This window comes from Bos javanicus, chromosome 16 (genome assembly GCF_032452875.1).
Source record: "Bos javanicus breed banteng chromosome 16, ARS-OSU_banteng_1.0, whole genome shotgun sequence".
NCBI lineage: Eukaryota > Metazoa > Chordata > Mammalia > Artiodactyla > Bovidae > Bos > Bos javanicus.
The window spans coordinates 70,938,462-70,960,270 of NC_083883.1; the positions used below are offsets into that span (position 1 = coordinate 70,938,462).

Below are 21,809 nucleotides of genomic sequence, written 5' to 3' on the forward strand. Positions count from 1 at the left end.
AATTCATGTGACTTTAGACAAGTCACTTAACCTCTCTGGACTTCAGCTTCTTTCTGTCTAAAAGGAGCAGAGAGGCCTCCCCAGTGGTACAGTGGTTACGACTTCACCTTCTAGTGCAGGGGTCTGGATTCAACCCCTGGTCAGGAAGCTAAGATCCCACACGCCGTAGTGAAAAAAAATTTAAAAATCCCAAAATATTCAAAAATTTTAGAAATAAAAGGAGCAGAGAGGAGGGTGTCAGGCAGGGAAGAGAAGAGAATGGGTTAAGCTAGATGATTCATACATTTTCCAGACTAAAAATTTTATGTTGCTATAGTAAGAATGAATAAATAGATGGGCAAACACTCTCCGTTCACTCTTTCTTGTGAATTAGTTTAAAAAAATAACTACAATTGACTTCAAGCACAAGAGAAAGGTTTCAGTGGATTTTCATTTCACCAACACCCATTCTCTTATGGTCCAGCCTACTTACATGTGGTTCCACGGCTCCGCAGTTCCTTTGGTAGCTCTTTGACCCACCCTCCCTTCCTTCGTGGAGTCTGTCTACCTTCATTTCACCTGGGCATCAACTTCTGAGGAAGAATGGGGAGGCAAGGTTTTGCTTTAATCCCATGGGAGACCCAACAGAGGGTGCTGGCTATACATCCCCTCCCAACCTCTTTTTTCTGTGGATAGATCGAGCTGCTCGCCCTCCTCTGCCATCTTATAAGTGAAAGGACGCAGTGCACAAGCCCAAAGCAGAATCTCTTTGCTAAAAATACCCTGCATTCCTGAGTGACTACAAACGCTGCCTCTTCAAGCCCACGGGCAGCCAAGCTAAAAACAGTAACCAGCAGCTACAAACGGCACCAGTAACAAAGGTAGAAGGGCCTGAGAACAGCATGCCACTCTAAGCCATCTGCCATCTTGGCCCGCCCTGGGTCCCCTCTTCCCAACAGTGATGGGCATCCACGTGCCATTCATAGCTGGGCTTCTATGGCAATGGGTAAGTCAGGGCTGGCTGCCTCTTGCACCCACTGGCCCTCACACTATCTGGCTCAAGGTCCAGACATCATTTAAGAAGAGGTGGCAGAGGGAAGCTAAGGCTCTCAGGGCAGCCTGGGAAAGCCATCCTACCAACGAGCAGAGACATCTGGGAGTTGAAGCAGTCTGAGAAGGAAACATTCGCCTCCTTAACTGAAACAAAACGCCATCTATGGAAGTAGCATTGATGTATACACACTACCACGTGTAGAATAGCCAGTTAGAAGCGGCTGTGTAGCACAGGGAGCCCAGCTCGGTGCTCTGTGATGACCTAGAGGGGTGAGATGGGGTGGGGGGTGGGCAGAAGGGAGGTTTAAGAGGGAAGGAGCACATGTATACATAGAGCTGATTCACCCTGTTGTACAGCAGAAGCCAACACAACATTGTAAAGCAAGTACTCTAATAATAATTTTTTAAGGAAAACAATGAAACTGATGAAACCAGGATAAGCTGTCAAAAGGGTCAACTGTAAGACTAAACTCTTAAGCTCTTAAAATCAATAAAATGACATAGCAAAAAAGTTGTCTATGGTAGGTGACGAAGAAAATGCCGATTCACTAAAAGCACAACTGCTAAGGCTCATATCTTCCAGGAAAAGGCCAAAGATCCACTTCATCCTAATGGAACACTCTCACAAGTTATCTCTACCGACAAGCCAGCCCGGTCCTCGCCCTCTGTGACCTAGATGTATAGTGTCTACGTGGAGGAAAAGCTTTACCACCGGATGTAACCAGTGTCTCCAGCATTTCAGGTACTCGGTCATGATTCTTGAATGGATGAAGGACCATGAGAAATCTTTCCATTCATAATGCCTCTATAATTTTGTAGCTAAACACTTTTGTTAACTCAGATCTATCTGTTTTGTCTATGACTTGAAACTAGAGTCTCTTTGAGGCAGGCACTTGTAGTTTCTTTAATAGCCCTTAAGAATGCAATATTGTTTGTTGAGATTTTAAGCATTGATTCCAAATCCATCCTATGGACTTTCAATATACATTTATTCAAAGCATAGGCAAAATATTATAGGGTTCACTCTTAATTAACTCATTTCTGAAAGAATTGAGGCAGTTTATATATGCAAAGAGATTGAGAAAAACAAGTGAGGATATTAGGGTGATGAAATAAAAGGAAAAAAAATAGCATGCAGCCAAGGGTGAACTAAAAGTAAAATGATGCCCTAATAGCAAATTGGTTCTGAATTGCCAAGGAAAAAGAGAAGACATGAACAATTACCCAAATTTCAAAGTCCAACAGCCCAATAAAAAAATACATAAATAAAGTCCTTTCAATCCAGCATCATAAACAGGTACCTTGAGCCACAACCCAGCTGAGGAGGAAGTTGAATGGTTCAGCAAACCCATTCCCAGGAATGAAAACACAGGTCAAAGTATGCTCTATTTCTGCCTTGCAAGTAGGATCGTCTACACCATTTTTCTAGATTCCACATATGTGTGTTAATGTACATTTGTTATTCTCTTTCTGACTCATTTCACTCTGTGTGACACTCTCTAGGTCCACCCAGATTTCTACAAATGACCCACTTTCTTTCATTTTTATGGCTGAGAAGTATTCCATTGTGTGTGCACACCACATCTTCTTTATCCATTCATCTGTCGATGGACACCTAGGCTGTTTCCGTGTCTTGGCTGGCTATTGTAAGTAGTGCTGCTATGGACACTGAGGTACATGTTACCTTTTTGAATTGTGGTTTTCTCTGCACATGTGCCCAGTAGTAGGATTGCTAAAGAACAAATACATGGATACCAAGGGGGAGGAGGGCGGGTGGAATGGGAGATTGGGACTGGTACACTATTGATACGATGCATGAAATAGGTAACAATGGAGAACGTGCTGTACAGCAGAGTGAAGTCTACTTAACACGCCGTAGTGACCTGGATGGGAAGGACGCTCAGAAGGGAGGAGATGTATGTGTATGTACGGCCGATTCATTTTGCTGTACAGTAGAAACTAACACAACAGTGTAAAGCAACTATACGCCAATAAAAATTAATTTAAAAAAAGTACACACCCTTGCCAGCAGGTGAGAGGTGGTGACATATTTCCATTGAAAAGCATGGCGGGTCCCTGCAGAAAATGTCTAGTCACCCACTGACCAGGAAAAATGAGTCAGAAATAAAAGTTGGAAGCCGAGGAAAGCATCCGGCATCCCATCAGTCTTTGCCATGAGGCCCCCTCCATCCTAGCACTGTGTCCTTCTTCCCCATGGTCTTGAGCAGTTTCTCTCCTGCAGGAAACACAGAAGGACGTCCATTGGGAAGCAGCTGGACTGGGATGAAAGCGTCCCCAGAGCATGTCTTCTGGGCTGTGTCCTTTCCTTCCTCCGGCCCAGCATCCTTGGCTCCTCACTACTTCTCAGCAGTCGCCCTGCCCGGCTCTTTGAAACTTGATTCCTTTTGGTTCTTAAATGCCTTTCTGATTTCTTCTCTGCCTCTTTGCCTTGACCTTCAGAATTTCAGGTCATCTGCTAGCCTACCCTACCTGCCCTAACTCTGTGTGTGAGGGTGTGTGTGTGTGTGTGGATGGGTGTGAGTGTGTGTGTGTCTGTGTGTGTTCCTGGCTCCTCAGTTGGCCTCAGCACGCCTATACCTCAGACTCCCTATCTTTCCAGCACTACGATCCTGGTCTGCAAGTTCCCTGTGGACTAGTGTCTTTTCAGTAGTCTGCTGGATGCAGCTCACACGGGTGCCCATAATTAAGTCTTCAGAAAAACTGCAAGCTGGTTGTTAAGCCATTAGTATCTTAGAAACAACTATGGTGAGACAGTATGTACACTACAGAAATCAGCAAGAGCTACAATCAAGGGTTCTTCCAACCCCAAGAAAGCCAGCTGTTAAACATTCAAAAGCACATGGAGGCTTTGAACTTTTGTTCCCTGCCTTGCCCCTCAGCCCAGGTTCTTACACCATAAAATATATTCATTCTCATATGAGTGTCAGCATGTGATGGAAGCATATAAATGTGGACCATCATCAGAAGCATCAGTGACTAATGACCAGAGGAGGAGAGCAGCAGTCCAGGAAGGCTTCCTGGAGGAGGGAGATACTGAATCCATAATTACTCTCCCTCAGTCCCACATTGTTCTTTCGGCCTACACTTCCTGAAATCCTACCACATGCCAGACTCTTTACAAACACTGTTGTTGTTGTTCAGTTGCTCAGTCATGTGCGACTCTTTAGGACCCCATGAACTGTAGCATTCCAGGCTTCCCAGTCCTTTGCTATCTCCCAGAGTTTGTTCAAACTCATGTCCATTGAGTCAATGATGCCATGCAACCATCTCACCCTCTGTTGCCCTCTTCTCTTCCTGCCCTCAATCTTTCCCAGCATCAGGGTTTTTACCAATGAGTCAGCTCTTCGCATCAGGTATCCAAAGTACTAGAGCTTCAGCTTCAGCATTTACAAACATGATCACATTAAGTCGTTGCCGGAGGAGTGCCCAAGGTTACTGGGAGACCTATCAGAGCCCAAACTCAACCCCAGGGCTTTCAGGCTCCAAAGCTCTCTCTCCACCATATCCTATTCCATGGATGTCAGACTCTTGACATTTCTGGTCCTGAGTTCCAGACTCCCAACCTTTGCCATCAGCCAGTGGCAGCTAGGGAAGGAACAGCTGGGAGAAGCCATGGCAGGGGAAGAGGGCTGTGAAGACAGGCACAGCACTCTGCTAGAGAGCTGGGAAGACCAGAGTCAGTCGTGGAAGCCCCCGCCAGCACGCCATTCACGAGTTACCAGCTGCCACCACTCTGCCAGTGCCCCGTCCTCATTGAGAGGGGCGGCTGCAGTGCCTGATTCTGTGTGTGGGTTTTATGGGGCTGGGAGGGAAGGGCCAATCCCTCTTCCACCAGTGTGCAGGCTCAGAAATAAATTAAAGCCTTGCAAGTGGAGGAGAGAGCAGCCGCATCTCCACAGAGCAGCATCTCCAGGCGCAGAGCGCCAGCAACACCTCAGCACAGGCACTGCCAGTGACAGACACCGTGCCGCTCAGAAACCACATCCCACTCCACACGCATCCCCTCTCTACCTGGGGACAGAGGAAGAGGTTAAGGGACAGCAGAGCAACGCCGGTCCATGTACTCTGGGAGGTGGGAGGCCGTGTGTCAAACAGGGCAGACAAGGACAAACAGCACATCTAAAGGAGCTGGGGGTGCAGGGGGACGGGTGGGGAGCAAGAGGTCAAAGCACAGTGAGCTTCTGAATGTTGAACAGATTTCCCAGGAGAAGCAAAGACCCGGACGTCTAGCCCTTGACAATTTCTATAGCATACACACTCTCTCATCGTGGCTGATTTAAGCCACCCGTGGTTTCACAACTGGTTCTCATCTTCGTGAGCTGGCTCCAGCAGACCACTGAGAAGACACTGGTCCACAGGGAGCTTGCAGACCAGGACTGTAGTTGCGGATTCCAGGAACGCACATGGTAAGTAGCAACAACAACCAACAGAATTGTCCCTCCCTGCACTCAGAGAGCCTATCACAAGGGGACCAGCCAGCCAGCCTCATCTGTACCCTCTCCATCCTCGGCTACACTGCCAGTCTGTCCACAGCCCATACCCTCTGCCCCCTCTCCTCCCATCACATCTGCCCTCTGCTCTGGCCAACCCTCCTCCCGTGCTCTGGACTCTGGGCCCTCCCTCCTTCTCAGAGACATCTGTCCCTGAGTATGCCCTCTTTCTCCCCATCCTTAGCCTTCCCCTCTCTACTTCCTCCTTCCCATCAGTGTTTGAATGTGTACTGGTATCGTCCTCTTCTATTAAACCAACTTCTGATTCTTCATCCCAGCCCCATCCCTCGTGCCTCCTTCACAAGCAAACTTCTCGAAAGTGTGGTCTGCTCTCACTGCCCACCCTTCCTCATATCCCATTCACTCCCCACGTCCCAACCTTCTGGCTCCTGCCTCATCACTCCCCTGAAAACTCAGGGAAAGGCCAGCAAGGACTTTCCACAGATATGGACGTCTCATAATTCTTATCTTCACTCCCAGGAACAAAGAGAAAAAAAAAAATCAAACACTTTACTCAGTCTGTGTGGAAAACAGCAATTATCCAAGTCCTTCCAGGAGAAATGCTAGTCAAGTTGCAAAGGCTGGTGGGCCACTTGACTCAGAAGTTCTTTAAATTGGCTGTGAACAGTAGCAGGCAGAATGGCATTAAATCAAGAATACAATACAAGGGTATATAATAGGAAGGGGAAGAATTGGAGGTTGGAGAGAAGGTGCAAGGTTGAACCTACTGCTCTGGGTATTTCAGGGAGAAAGAAGAAGGACATCTTGGTGGAATGGCATTGATAATGCCTTTAGAAAACTGTTCTTGAACCTCAGGAGATATTTAACGGGTGATTATGAAGTATGCAATGTTGGCTGTCTCTGCCTCCCCCATGAAACCTCCAGTAAATGCCACAAGGCTCACTAATGCATCGGCATGAATGGACTGCGGGAGGGGGAGCTCAAAGAGAAAAATAAGGGGACAGCTGACATCTGGGTTACACCAGCTACAGCAGGGAGGAATGACAAGTGAATTCAGCAAAAATGTTTTATTTCTACATCTATTGTCAAGTCTAATTATTGGTTGAAATTAGAGGTTCTGCCCTGATCATGGCCATGAATAAATAAAAATATGTTTGAATTTCAGCAGATGTCATTGAATTTCACATATCTTTCCCATCCCAGAAAGGAAAAGAAAGATCCAGCTAGCCCTTTCATGCACTGACATCCACACTTAAGGCACAAAAACTCGCTCCAGAAATGATTCACTTGACCAAAGACGTGAAACCAGAATTCCTGAATTTTCTCTCTAGCTGTGAAAACTATATATATCGATATTAAGGCCAAATTTGGCAAGAAAATATTAGTTCGTGAAAGCAGTTTTCCTTTGTGCTCCACACATGTGCAGTATTCACACAGTTGGTCAACTCATAACAGATACCAAGAGCCTACGCTGGGCCAGGGACTGCAAGTGTCACGGAAGTAAAGACAGAGATGCATAACATGTGGGTTTTGCCTTTGAGGAGTCCATTAGTTAACGCCTTCAACATTTGGGAGACTGTAATCTGGGTATAGTCAACTGATGTTCTCGTTCAAGTTCGTGATGAAGGAGGACATCACTCAGGGCCCTCCCCTATGAGCTGCCCTGAGGTTCAGCTTGATCAGGACCATCTCCCTAGCCCTGACCCTCTTCCTCCCACCCACTAATGTGTCTCTGCTTGCACTGTGCCAGCTCGGTCCTTCTGCTGCCACTGTTGGCAGAAGTGCACAACTTGAGATTGGGTCCAGGAACTGAGTAACTGAATTACTGCCTTCGCTGTTCATCACTCTCAGCAGTTGTGCATGTGCGTGGACGCCAGCATAGATGTAGCAAGTTTCAGCAGCACCGTGATTAAGTTCTCTGATGAAGCAGCTTCTGGATGCGATGGCTCAATAGAGCCAGGCTCCCAACTACATCACGGGTGGGATTTTTCTGTACTTGGGGCTGTACCAGATTAACCTGTACCTGCCTACCTACTCCCCAAAGGCATACTTCCCTGTGGCCAAGCCCTGCTAAGGCTTTTGAAGCAGAATTCAAAAGATTCAAGAATCAAATTCCTAGAAGTTTTGACTATGAAACGTTATTCAGCCCAACTTTCTGCCTTCGGCTACTTTATTTGGAGTAAACCTCCTTTTAAGTGAAAAGATAAGAATTTTCTTTGTCAACGGATGATCTTAAGTAGAACAATTAATACGCATTTGGTCTTACCTTTTATACAAGAACAGAAAGGAAAACAAGACAAATATATAGAGATGATAAGAACAAATCTTCGTTTATGCTAGGCTCTACGCTACATTCTATCATTTAATCCTCATATTGTTACTATAGAGTAGGCACTATGTTTCTACCCATTTCACAGATTTGAGAACTGAGGCACTAAAAGATTAAGGCTGAGGATGCTCGGCTAGTTAGTGGCAGAGCCAAGACTTGAACCAGTTGCAGAACCTCTTTACCACTAGTCTTCTTCTACTAGACCTACTAGACAGATCTGAAATTCACCTCTATTCTGACCAAAGTGTAATTTCATTGTGTCATTCAAGCTAGGGGCTAGTCACTGGAGGTCTGATATATGTGGACAAATATTCCAGATGCATGGCCTCCCATCTCCTTCACTTGTTTAGTGCACTTGTTAGGGTCTGATCAGCCCATCAACAAGTCAACAAATAGTAATGGCCTCATGGTCTTAATACTACTTGCAGGGACTCCTCCAAATAAATCTTCTGCCCCAGCCATGTTCCCATTTCACATCCCACTCATCACCTCCCACGGGCATGTCTCTGGTTGGCTGTCTGTCTTCGTGTGTATTTAATTGTGCCAATCCAGTTTCTGCCACGAGGTTTATAAACTGTACAGGGGCAAAGACCATGTGCTTGTATTTCTCGGTCTCTGTTTATTATTCCAAGACTGCAAAGAGCTGTTGCACGATAAATACATACAAAAAGGCTGAATCTACTTATGATCCCAAATTCCAGTGAATTCAGGAGTTGAATATAATCATGAGATAACATCAAACAACTATAATGAAAAAAAAAACTAGAATGATATATAGTTTGGGATCATCTATGCCAAAAAAGTTACATTTTCCTGTTTACCAAGTTGTTTGAGCAATGTGGAATCATGATACCAATACATGCTATAAAGCCTTCATCTCCCCAGTATACAATGTATTTGGTTGCAAAAATAAAGACCAAGGTCAACACAGCTTCAAACTTAATCTCTGATTCCCAGGAGGGCAGGAAGCAGTATTTCCAAGCAAAATATAGAGCCCTCAAAACATGAGGTTCAAAGATTCTTTGCAAAATGCTTGTTTGTGTTGAGAAAATTCCAGCCCAACGAGAATCAGATGGGTAGATGCACCAAATACTGAAGACAGGCCTCAAGGCAAAGCATACAAACACTCTCTCTGGTGCACACTAAACTCAGGAGTGATCCTCCAGTCATTACGAGCAGAGAAATGTCCCACCAGAGTTTTCCAAATAGCAAACTCTTAGTCCTATGATTGTTTCTATTATTTGCCATATTTTCTGTCCAAAACCCTCTCTAGTTCCTCCATGCTTAGCAGCTTTTATAGCCCAAGATAAGTGTCCATCCCTTTTAATTTTCATTGTTGCATCTGTTTTGCCATTTCTCTGCAGCAGGTTGTATTACAGCGGAAGGATTAATGAGGAAATGGATGCAAACATTTTTATTTCAAATAGCAGCCCTCAGACAAGATCTGGAAAACGGAATCAAGCCATATGATTGTAAAAGAAAAAAAAAATCCTCGCCATCCAACTATTGGGCATTTTGCCATTATTTGTGAATAGCATGTAAATACAAACAACTTAACTGGGGTGGGGAGAGATGTACATTTTTCATTTGTGTCTGGCTAATCATTTTTTTTTATTATTAATTTGGTCCCTTTTATTTCACATAAATGTCATCTCAAGCACCAAACATCAACAAATAAGATCGTTTATCTTGCTGGGGAAAGCAAAACACTGCGTTGCCATTCAGAGAAGGCAGCTGACGTCCCTAGCGCACCACTAATAAAGAAGGCCTTCAGAACGAAAAATAATCATTTTCTATTACTTTCCACCATGCCTCATCCATAAACACAGGGCCGCTGGTAATTACATTTAGCGAAGAAGCATGCTCTGTGTATTACAATTTCCTGAAGTGAACAAAACCCTGAAGAACACCCCAGACTGGGGGGTTTGAAATGAAAAGAAGAGGGAAATGGTGGATTGCCCTCTCCTGGGGCGCCTCTCTGAGCCACCGCCATCCAAGGGGCAGAGGATGAGGAAGGAGGAAAGGGAAGCCCGGGTTTTTCAGGAGATTTTTCTCCTTCCTCGTCCTGGCCTGGGTGAAGAGGCAAGGGAAGCAGTGATGGATTTACACGAGAAAGCCAAGACTCCAGGGCAGCAGGGGTACACTGGTCTAGCCCCACCGCTCACGCGCCCAAGAGGGTGGTCAGAGGATTTGAGCGCCCAGACACGTGGGACAGCCGTGTCCGCGCGCACGCGCACACGCGTGCTGGGCAGGGAGGCGGCAGGGATGCGCGGATAAATCCACCGCAAGCCCCCTGACTCCACGCTTCCCTGTCGCCGGAGCATTTGGCTCGCCTGCCCGTGCGGCCTCCTCTGCCAAGCAAGGCACTGACTCCACGGGAGAACCGTCCTGTCGATCTCTGCAGGAATATAAGACCTTTTTTTTCCAAGGAAAATGTTCCCCAACTCTGCAAGGGAGGTTGGCAGTACATCTCCAACTCTGGCCTGTCTTTTTAATACCCCTACAATAGCTCCGTTGGACTGAGACCAGCTGTTGGTGCATTACCATTTGTAAATGCTTAAAACAGCTACTCCTTGTTTTCTTGGCAACACTGACTGTGGAAAAAAAAAAAAAAAAGAAGCTAGCTCCAGCCACTTCCATTCAAACATTAAGAAGCACCGACTGCCAGCTTTGGCATCCACCAGCCATTGTTTGCATGGCTCTCTTCAACAAGTTTCTCCTCACCCCACTATTTCTCCACACACCCCTCCACAGAAAAAGAACAAGAAAGAAAATCAGTGGAGAATATTCCATTCCCCTTGGTCCCAACTCTTAAGTCCCCAACAATCACGGCGTTAGTCTTCCCCTGAAAGAAGACAGAGGAGCCCAAAGAACGCTTTATGTCTGGGTCTTTTCTCTTATCTGGTTTTGTCCTCTGTTCTCCCCAGGCGGGTTATCGTTTTACAGGCACTCCGTGGAAGATGAGCATCTTCCCAATGCCTGTGAGAGTTTCCCAGGGAGACCGCCCCCGCCCCACCTCGCTTTCTTCCCCCCACTCTGAATGTGTGCGGTGAGGTCGCCGCCTTTTGTAAGATCCCAGCCAGGACACAATTTGGGGGTGATGAGCACACGGCCAAAATCCACGTCACCCCCTACAGATGGGGGCCACTCTGAAGAAAGGCTCTTCATTTGGCCCATCTCTCATCTCACCAAAGCCCACCCGTCACCATCTGCAAGAAGAGTCAAACTGCCAAAGGCAGTACTTGGTGACTCAAAACAGATGAGGAATTGCTCCCAAAGCCGGCGAGGCCCATCCGGGCTCCCGGTCCCACCAGGGCCGCTGCTGGCAGGGGCAGCCTCCGGAGCCACACGCCCATCCATCCCGCATCCGCGCTCCACACGCCTCGAGCAGTAGCCGCCCGGGAGGACAGGCGCCTCCGTGCCCAGGGCTGCCGAGGCCGGGACAATAGGTTTCATGTGCCATCTCCCTGCGCGCGTGCCCTTCTGTTCAATGGCCTCCCCCACCAAGGGCAGTGGTGGCTGCATCTGTCCTTGCTTCTTTAGTGCGGTTTCTGGGCACACGAGGGAGAGGTCTGTCAGCCTCACACACACTCTTGGAGTGGAGTGAATTTAAGGAGCCAAATGTTACTGCAGGGCTGAAATTCGGCACATAAGCTCCAAGCAGGAGAGTGCACGAACCTGGGTCCCTCAGGTCCAGAGCTTTGGGGGGACGATTTGGCCCAAGACTAAAAAGTCCCGTGGTGTTCATGGAAGTGTTCCACCACCAGTTCTTACACTGAAGGAGGAGACCTGGGAAGGATAGTGCAAACTAGCAGACAACCCAGAAAGCCTAGATAACCCCTCCCCAGGAGCATAAAAAAGCCGCAGGGCACACTGGAACGCTTCTCAGTGATCAGCTCAGGACCAGACATCCATGTCATGTTTCAGGGTCTGAATGGTCTCTCCCATAAAAATCCAGAAGTTGGGTCCCTTCAGTTCTAGAAGTCTATGTCATCGCCTTCCTAATTTTCTTGAACTCTGGCTAATATGAGTCGGGGTATGCCCCAGTCTAAAGATACTCAATGTATATAAATTCAAACACAGATTATGAAGCTTCCTTTGAAATGTAAAACTCTCCCAATTCATTTGATATCAGATCTATAAAAATCAATTTCTGCTCAACTTTTCAGGAAAAGATGATAAATTATTTGAACTCTATCAGATTTGATGCTCTTGTGTCCGATTCAGCTGTCAGTTCCCAGGCCAATATTCGGTAGGTTCATTACACACATTGTCTATTAAATGGGACAGATTTAAGGTCCAAAATGGAGTCCCTGGGAAGACAGCATAGGTGCCTTGAGAAAGCTGAAGTGGTAGAATAGGTCAGTCAGGGACTAAAAACTGGCCCAGGGCAATTACAAAGCGGATTATTCACCTGCAGTTAATTGGAAGCCAGGCAACTATAATAAAAATAAACTTAAATCTGTGGGTTTTACTAAACCTCAAAATGGATTTATTAATACTGAGACCAAAAAAATACCCTAAAGGTCCCTCAAACCTCGGTCAGTCTGTCATATTGGGTACAATTCCTTCTAGCAACCCCGATTCACATAAATCCCCTCAGCAGAGCTTTGTCTGAGGCACCACCTACCAGGCCCTCTTCACGCTTGTTTAACTGTCCCCGCTCCTGGGCTGAAAGCCCTGAGGGCTGAGACTGTCCATTGGATCCCCGGAGCCCTGCACAAAAGCTTCTCCAGTCAAGAGAGATTTGAGGGGGAAAAGGCACAAGAAGACTTGACCCTCTGCGCTCACTCAGATCCCTTCTCTTCATTTTGTCTGAAGGCCTTGAGGACTTAACTTGTGATGTCTGAGGAGATGGTAAGAAAGGAAGAGCACAGTGATACCAGAGAAAACAAAGCAATTCCTCTGTCATCAAGAGCCAGGGGTGGAACCGAGAGCCGAGTCAGGCTTGGTCTCTGACCTCAGCCCTTCCTTATGGCGGTCAGCCCTCCAGGGACTCAGCATCAGGAATTCCTACCAACGCCTGAACAACAGCGATGGAGTGGCTGGATGAGGACACGTCCTGAGAAGCCCTCGAGCCGCAGTGTGAGTCGGTCACCAGCACACAGGTGGCCACAGCCCCTGGGATCTGACAGCGCTGAGAAGAGACACAGCAGGCGCTGTGTGTGAAACAAGGCTCTGAGCACCTCGTTCAGTCCAACCTCACCACAGCCCTGCGGGGGGCACGGGGCAGTGTGAGATCTACATCCACTGCACAGATGGGGAAACTGAGGTACAGAGGGATTTATTAATGTGCCTGTCGTTATACAGACAGTGAAGAGCTGGCTGGCCTCCAGGCCCTCAGCTGTGCACTGAACCACGGCGGTTCGTGAAGGCCACCAGCTGAGGTTAGCCCCTGGGAAGGGCAGTAGCAAAGAAGCTTGTCCCCATACTGCACAGAGCCCCGCAGGGTGTGAGGAGTGCAACGGGGGCCTCACGAGAACACCCCAAAGCAGACCTGTCTGGCGAGGTCTGCTGTCATCACCACAAATCTATTTGTCCAGCACTGAGTCAAGTCAAAGTGAATACTTGCAAGGCAGTACCAGGCTGATCATGCCACCAGCCTCCCTGCCGCAGGGGACACGGGCATCCCTCACACCCCCGCTCTCTCAAGTCCTCAGCCAGCGAGCAGACATGCAGTACTTTCCCTCTGTCTGTCTTGCCTATAAGGTCCTATAACCAGGCCAGTGTTATCACATAATACCATCCAGTCTCCACCAAAGGCCGCATGACTTGACAGCTAGCAGGGGGGATCCAGAAGCCTGATTACCTGACCTGAAACCTTGACTTGCCCGTTTAGGAGCTGTGTAGTCCTAGACAGATTTCTTAACCTTCTGTGCCTCAGTTTCCTCATCTATAAAATGGGGATTAGAAAAGCACCAACCTCCAGGGGTAGATTGTGACAATTCACCAGCTGCCTTGTCCTACAAACACCCCACCCCACAAAGCCCAGACACTGCCTCTCTCCCTCTAAGTCACTTGTCAGCCTCTCTCCTGGTCTATTATTTTTTTAATATGGATTTATTTATTTGGCCATGTCAGGTCTTTGTTGCAACACTCGGGATCCTTCGTTGCAGCACATGGACTCTAGTTGTGATTATGCAGATTTCAGCAGTTGCGGTAGGTAGGGTTAGTTGCTCCACGGTATGTGGGATTTTAGCTCTCCAACCAGTGATCAAGGTGGATTCTTAACCCCTGGACCACCAGGGAAATCCCCTTTCCTGGTCCACTTTCAATGGTAGGTGGGTGTTGCAGCAGACACCCACCTTTTAAGGGTCCTGTTCCTACCTCCAGGGCCATGTAATAGAGTGGCAAGGTGTAGATTCAAAGTAGAACCCAGTTCACATCTCAGTCCTGCCAGCGTGGAATCTGGACACATAATATAGCCCCAGCATGACCCAGGCAGTAAACCACGTGTTCAGGGCACAGGCTCAGAGTCGGCCTGCCTGGGCTTAACTCCCCCTACAGCACCACTAACTGTGTAGCCTCAGTGAGTTACTCAGCAGGGCCTGCTTCAGTGGCCTCCTCTATGAAGTGGGGGTGGCATCACAAGGCACCTGGCGGGACTGCCATGAGGACTGAGAGGACACACAGGTACCTAGACACCTGCTAACCCCTCTCCCCACTTCCTCGGTCTCTAGGCTGAGAATGGTGGTACCTGCAGTGTTGAGGGGTCGGGGGTAGGGTTGAGCCAGGTGATGGGTGTGGCATGCAGAGCCCTGGTCTCACACACATTCAGCCCTTGACAAATGACAGTCCCTCTGTTTCCCATGCCTCTCTCTGTCTATACCTCAGATCAGAGGCTCCACTTTGATTCTCCCTACCAGTGATTCTCCCTACCAATGGGCTTCCCTGGTGGCTCAGAGGTTAAAGCGTCTTCCTGCAATGCGGGAGTCCCGGGTTCAATCCCTGGGTGGGAAGATCCCCTGGAGAAGGAAATGGCAACTCATTCCAGTATTCTTGCCTGGAGAGTCCCATGGATGGAGGAGCCTGGTGGGCTACAGTCCATGGGATTGCAAGGAGTCGGACACGACGGAGCAACTTCACTTTCACTTTCTTTCACCAATGATTCTCAACCATCACTCATACCCACTAAAATCCCACCTCCTCCACAAGCCTTTCAAGATTCATCTAAAAACATCCCCAGCCCTTTCCCAGCACGGGTGTGGAGACATTCCTTGGGCTTTCTCCCTGCCTTCCCTCACCCCAGTCTTGTGTCTTTGATCTCTCAGGCAACAAATATGGGGGGAAAACTTCTAACATGCAATTTTCCCATGGCCTTTCTTCTAAGCATGTGGAGAAAGAGAATGAGTGAGCTCTTTGGTGTCTCTTCACATAAGGACACTAATTTTTTTGGACCAGGGCCCCACCATTATGACCTCATCTAAACTTTTATTATTAATACTTCCTTTGAGGCCCCATCTCAAATACAGCCATGCTGGGAGTTAAAACTTCAACTTATGAATTTTTGGAGAAACAAACACACAGTCCATAATACACACCAGTATTTCTTTGAGGTGGGTATAGAGTTTACCAGTGATGAGATGGGATCTTTACCCCAGGTCACACAGTCAGTAAGTGGGCAGTCATACACCTCCAGAGACTGAGTCTTAACCTTCCCAAAGTTCAAGTGTGAATTTGAAAGAAGGGCCTTATGAAGACCACAGGAGCTGGACATGGAGCTCCCCAAGAGCCCTTCAGGGATTAAGGAGATCCAGAATAAAGGGGTGGTTCTAGTGCGATGGAAGGGTTCCAGGAGACCTCCCTCCCACCTCAGGTTTTCAGGAAAGTTGTACATGATACCATAAAATGTGCTTGTTTACAGAGAATGTATTTTTACATAATATTCACTCAGCAAACAGAGAGCACCCGCTACATGCACAGTACTGCTTTTGATGCTTGTGTGTCCAGTACTGGGGCTTCCTGGGGGCTCAGATGGTAAAGAATCTGCCTGCAATGCAGGAGACCAGGGTTCAATCCCCGAATTGGAGAGATCCCCTGTAGTAGGAAATGGCACCCCACTTCAGTATTCTTACCTGGAAAATTCCATGGCCAGAGGAGCCTGGCAGTCCATGGGGCCACAAAGAGTCAGACACGACTGAGCAGCTGAGTACACACACACATCCAGAACTGAACAATTATACCTGAATTCTGCTCCCAAGGAACTCTGGGTGCCGTGGAGGGCCACAGACAAATGGGCAACCTCAGTCCAGTGCGAAGCGTCTGGCCGACACTGGGTGGGATGCGCTACCCAGCTTGGGAGCTGTGCAGGGCTGGAATGAAGAGGCTTTACTCTTTGAAGAACAAAAGGCTTAGCTTTCGCATTGACAGAGCCTACACACTAACTCGCCATGCAAAGATAAACAAAATGGCCAGTGTGGGTATGTGATTGACTTGACCATAACAGAGGTTAAGAATGCTGAGTCCTGCCTTTGTCCAGAATGGCCTCGATTCAGTCCATTTTGTTAGACACTCATTGACTGTCTACCAGTAGCAGCAGAACCCCATGCTAGGCACTGGGCAAGCGTTTGGGAGAATATTGAAAAGAAAGGTCCTTCCAACAGCAAAATGGCTCTGACCACAATGAAAAAGGCCCATGCCCTTGGGTCCTCTGACGGCTCAACTCTGAGATGAAAACCATACTCGAACCTCAGTCTTGACCTTGACCTAGCCTGCTGAAGGTCAGCAATCTCTCCCCCATCCCAGCCCGAGCTGGAGAGGTGAGAGGAAAAGACAGAAGGTTTTATTCTACCACCCAAGCCACGCCTGCCAAGTTCTCCCCACAACTGCTTCAAAAAAAAAAAGATGAAGTGAAAAGGAATTGGAAAAATGGAACCCCCTACATCCCAGAAATATTACTTTCATGAGCTGTATGAATTATTTAACAGACAGCTGAAAAGACCAAACTCAACAGAAGAATACAAAAACCAGCTCGGTACAGACACCTTCCCCGAAGCCCATGACAATGAAATGTATTTTATGCCACAGATCAACCTGCCAGGGAAGGAGGCTTCCGAGACAGATGCCCACAGGGATCATTAGCCCCTTATCTCTCAACCCTTTGCCACCAGCATCCAGATCTCCGAGCCTGGGCAACCCAGAGGGAGAAAAGCTGAAAAGTGTGTATATTGTAAGTGTTGGTTAAACAACCCTACCGTATTCTTATTTGCTGGAGGTTTTAGGGAGCAGATGTAGGACTGGCAGGGCTTGGAGCTGGCGATATTGTTCTAGCTCATTCTGCGCCAACAGGGAAAGGGGGGGAAAAAAGCCACACACGCAGACACAAAAAGCCGCATTTGGTGTGTGCGCCTGGGTGTGCGTGCTCGCCGCTGCGCCATCCGCTCGTCCAAGGTTCCTTGGAGTCGAGCTGACCGATGCAAAACCGGGCTTGGGGCCGGGCCAAGAGAAACAGAACTTCTCCCAGAAGCTGCAGGGGGTGTCTCTCCACAGCCGCGCTCTGCGAGCATCCTCTCCTGTAGGCGCGAGGGGGCTGGGGCGGCGAGTCGCCCACCGCAGGCTTGGTGATCTCAGTTGCGAGAGAAAGGGCAAACAAATGGAGAACCGACCATAAAGGCGGCCAGCAGCAGTGAGGCAGCGCTGCAGCTGCCAGGCAATAACTTAGATAGTTACAGCTGCCATCACCTAGTTCATGCAAGCTTTTTAATATCTTTTGGCAGCTCTTGGTGTCACAGCACAAAGGGAGGGTTGGCACTTTGCAGCACACTTTGTTTGACATAACTGTAGGCAGGACCCAGCTGATACCTTCAGCAATGCGGATGGATTTTGCTCTTAAGGTGCATTTCAGCCGATCAAACGCTCCCCCCCCAGCCTCCTTTTTCTCTCCTCCTGCCACCCCACTGCTTGCGTTCAGGGCACACAACAACACTAAATCACACGTTGGGAAGCAGATCAGATGAATGGGAGGATTCGGCGGGTGCAGCATAAGGTTGGCCCATAAGCATCCAGGCAAGAAGGCGAGGAAAGCAGGGCGCAGAAAACAGGGAGCAAAGAAAGGAAGGGGAAAAGAGGAAAGAAAATGGATTCAGTGAGCTCCAGAACCCTAATGCCTTACCAAGAGACTCAGTTCCTGCTTGCCCACGCCTCCACTCACCGGATTTTAAGATAATCAGAATCCCACCATCTTGCTTCCTGCTCTTCACTTGTTACCGTTCTTCACTGCTTGCCCACTCTGCCACCTTTCCACCCACCTTCCCAACTCTAGTTTCTTCCAGGTATCTGCCTGCTCTGTGTGATTCTTCCAAGGACCAATAGCTAAGAAAGCACTCTGTAGAAGCCCTTCCCAAGCCTAGGGAGTTGTCATGACAATTCCCCGAGATCCCTCCACCAAGCCAGGCAGCCTTGTTTGGCAGATCTAGGATCCTTGCTGAGACTTAGAGAAATAGTCCTCTCTGAGACCCCATGGCACAGACGGGCAGGAAGCAACACGTGGGCAAAGGAGAAGCAGAAAAATGCGGGGGGAGACAGGAGAGGAGAGAGAGGTTAGGTAGACACTCTGCCGGAAGTTAGACAGCAGTGGGGCCACCAGACTCAGTGGTAAAGAATCCACGTGCCAAGCAGGAGACACAGGTTGGATCCCTGGGTGGGGAAGGTCACCTGGAGAAGGAAACGGTAACTCACTTCAGTATTCTTGTCTGGAGAATCCCATGGACAGAAGAGCCTGGCGGGCTACAGTCCATGGGGTCTCAACGAGTCTGACGTGACTGAGCGACTGAACAAAAGCAGCAGGTTCACCTGAATGCAAGTGCCCGACCTTTGCTAAGAAGGTCTTTGCTTCCCTCTCAGCCTTCTCCACCTGGTCTACAGTAGCCTGGCCTAGGATCACTTGATTCCACCAGATTCTACATAAATCATTAAGGACACTCTGTCTTCTCCAGAGGGAGTGTGGCAGGTGGTCTGCGGCTGCCAAGCCTTGGACGAGTGTGGGAGTCAGGGTGTGTAAGGTTGGAGCCTGGCTCCCTTATCCGCACATAGTCCTGCTTGGCAAGAATCTTTGCTTCTCCTGGGCTCTAAGGGAGACATAAGATTCTGTGCTTTCATCATGCATTCATTTCATGGTCTGTATTTGCTATTGTTGTTCAGCCACTAAGTTGTGTCTGACTCTTCAGGACCCCATGAACTGCAGCACGCCAGGCTTCCCTGTCCTTCACTTATCTCCCTGAGTTTGCTCAAACTCACGTCCACTGAGTTAGTTATGCCATCCAACCATCATACGCTGTCACTCCCTTCTCCTCTTGCCCTTAATCTTTCCCACATCAGGGTCTTTTCCAGTATTTATTTATTGGTTGTTAATAAAATGATGGGGAGGCAGCACGTGCTACATGGTTTGGATTCAGTAAATGTCAGTTTCCCATTTCCTGTTCCAACATGCCTCCAAACTTTCTCTCCCCACCATCACTGCTGTCTGCTCAGGGAACACAAGCTCATTGTTATATCGATTTGAGAAAACACCAGTGCAACTCAGCAGGCAGCCACTGTCTACCTGACCATCCCTTAAATAAATAAATAGCATTTATTGATCACTTACTTCATGACAGGCACTGTTCAACCAGTTTACATCAATTAGCTCAATTAATCCTCTTTACAATCCCATAAGGAGGACCCATTATTATTCCTACTTTCTCAATGAGGAGACTGAGAAGAGAAAGGTTAAATGACTTGCTATAATTTCTTCAGTTCAGTTCAGTCACTCGGTCATGTGCGACTCTTTGTGACCCCATGGCTGCAGCACGCCAGGCCTCCCTGTCCATCACCAACTCCCAGAGCTTGCTCAAACTCATGTCCATCAAGTCAGTGATGCCATCCAATCATCTCGTCCTCTGACGTCCCCTTCTCCTCCTGCCCTCAATCTTTCCCAGCATCAGGAGCTTTTCAAATGAGTCAGTTCTTCGCATCAGGTGGCCAAAGTATCGGAGTTTCAGCTTCAACATCAGTCCTTCCAATGAACACTCAGGACTGATATCCTTTAGAATGGACTAGTTTGATCTCCTTGCAGTCCAAGGGACTCTCAAGAGTCTTCTCCAACACCACAGTTCAAATTTCAAATAATTTCTTAAGCAAAGCCAATTAATGTAGAGAACTCATTATTTTACTAACTAGAGTTTTACTTACTCAGAGACAGAAGTAAAGTAATCTTTACTTATTCGGAGGGAGTCTTACTTGAAGGAAGTCAGAGTATGGTTGTCTAAGGTGTCTAGGCAGAAAATACAGCTTTAATGGCTGGAGACGGCACACCTCACTTAACCTGAGGTAACAATCCCTCAGCTAATCAGAGAGAGGGCCTGAGAGAGCTGCCCTAGAGACAGCTGTGAATGTAGCTATTTTATGGGGAGTCAAACATTATTCCTACCACCCCATTCATTCTTTGCTTACCAAACACTGCTTCCCTAGAAAGTGTAAAAGTATAGATCGATGTTTCCAAATTCCAGCTCCTACTCCCCAAATTCCTTACTAGAAAGTCAAAATGAATGGGATTTTCCTCTACCTTCAAGATTTGCTCTCAAGCTTAGACTTATGACCTCACCATGAAAGAAAACACCATATTCAGGTATCAGACTCCCATCCTCCCAAATGAAGCAAGAATATTTTATTTCTATGTGCCTATCCCCAGTCACAAATGGAGTGCCTCTGGGCCCGCCTGCACAGCAGCTTCCAAAACAAAATTCAGTACAGTCCCAGCTTGAGAAATGTTCCACCTCCTAGAGTCATGGCATTTGGTGTTATTATTCACTTATTATCATTCAAAACAAATAAGAATGATAAAACATCAGTTGGAGCCACTCCAGGACAGAAGGAACTGGAATATCTAATAAAAACCATAGTATTCCACAAATAGAAACTGTTAGAAAATGCAGAAAAACAATGGCAGAGGACATGTAGAACCTCCCCCCAGAGATCACCTGGAATAACACAGCAACTCTAAATATCCAGTCCCATCGACACAGAGAATATTGTCTAGGGCAATTCCAAACCTCAGAAGGATAAAGCAGAAAGTACCCAGCACGGTGCCTAGCGCACAGTAGGACATCATTTTTTGTTTTTTAGCTTCCTTCCCTTCACAGTGGCATTCGACAGAGCTTCCTTCAAACAGTCTAAACCCTCCAGATAAGGTTATTACATTTAGGAATTCTTTGTTCTGCACAAGAAAATATCCAATGACCCAACTTCCAGGAACTCTCATGACTCCACAAAGGGCCTTTAAAACCACATTTCAACCTGAGCAAATGTTTAACTCCAATTTGGAAACAAATCACGGGATGTTGAAAACCACCAACATTCCGAGACTGCCTTTACCAGGGGGAGGCGATGCACAGTAGTGGCTGAGCCACCCTTGCTTGCTTCCCAGAGACGGTGGTGGTGAACTCTGCACAGAGCGAGGAGCCAGCCTTCGCTCGGGTCCCCTGCTGGTCTCCTTCCTGAATGCTCCTGTATTAACTCGCCCAGCCCGATTTAAACAGAGCCTTATTCCTGAGACGCCTGACTCTGGGGATACTGACCTCTTTGGTTACTAGGTGGAAGGATTAATTCACAGATGATTCACTTTACCTCCATCTATTTCTGGAAAGAAAACTGGCAGGACAGCGCAGACCTGAGGAGCCAACTTACCTGTCTTCCTGGCCTCTCTCCTTCACACTCTCAATGCTCAACTCCCACCGCCATTTTTACCCTGGAAAAAAGTTGGAAGAGAAAAGTGAAGCAGAGACTATGAGACCAAATCCTAGTTGTTTTTATTCACAATAATGTACCTAATCCTTGCATGAAGTCAGGAAAATTCCCTTCCATCATAACATTACTAATATAGCCCCCCCAAAAAAAGTTAATGAAAGCAATCTAAATATCTAACAATTGGAAATTCACTAAGTACATCCAAATAATTGAAATCAATACAATAATTTAAAAGCTGTTCACAAAGATTTTGA

General features: G+C 47.5%; 1 long non-coding RNA gene across 3 annotated transcripts in view; it reads right to left on the reverse strand.

The window, feature by feature from the left end:
* LOC133228120 (uncharacterized) overlaps nucleotides 1-14,329 on the reverse strand; it is a 63,821-nt gene extending 49,492 nt beyond the window's left edge. For 2 of the 3 annotated variants that reach the window (XR_009730074.1, XR_009730075.1), the window contains exon 1: nucleotides 473-692. This is a non-coding gene — a long non-coding RNA (uncharacterized LOC133228120). Of the gene's footprint in view, nucleotides 1-472; nucleotides 693-14,138 lie in introns of those variants that run through there. The other variant, XR_009730073.1, reaches the window with a different exon arrangement.
* Between the last annotated feature and the right edge of the window lie 7,480 nt (nucleotides 14,330-21,809).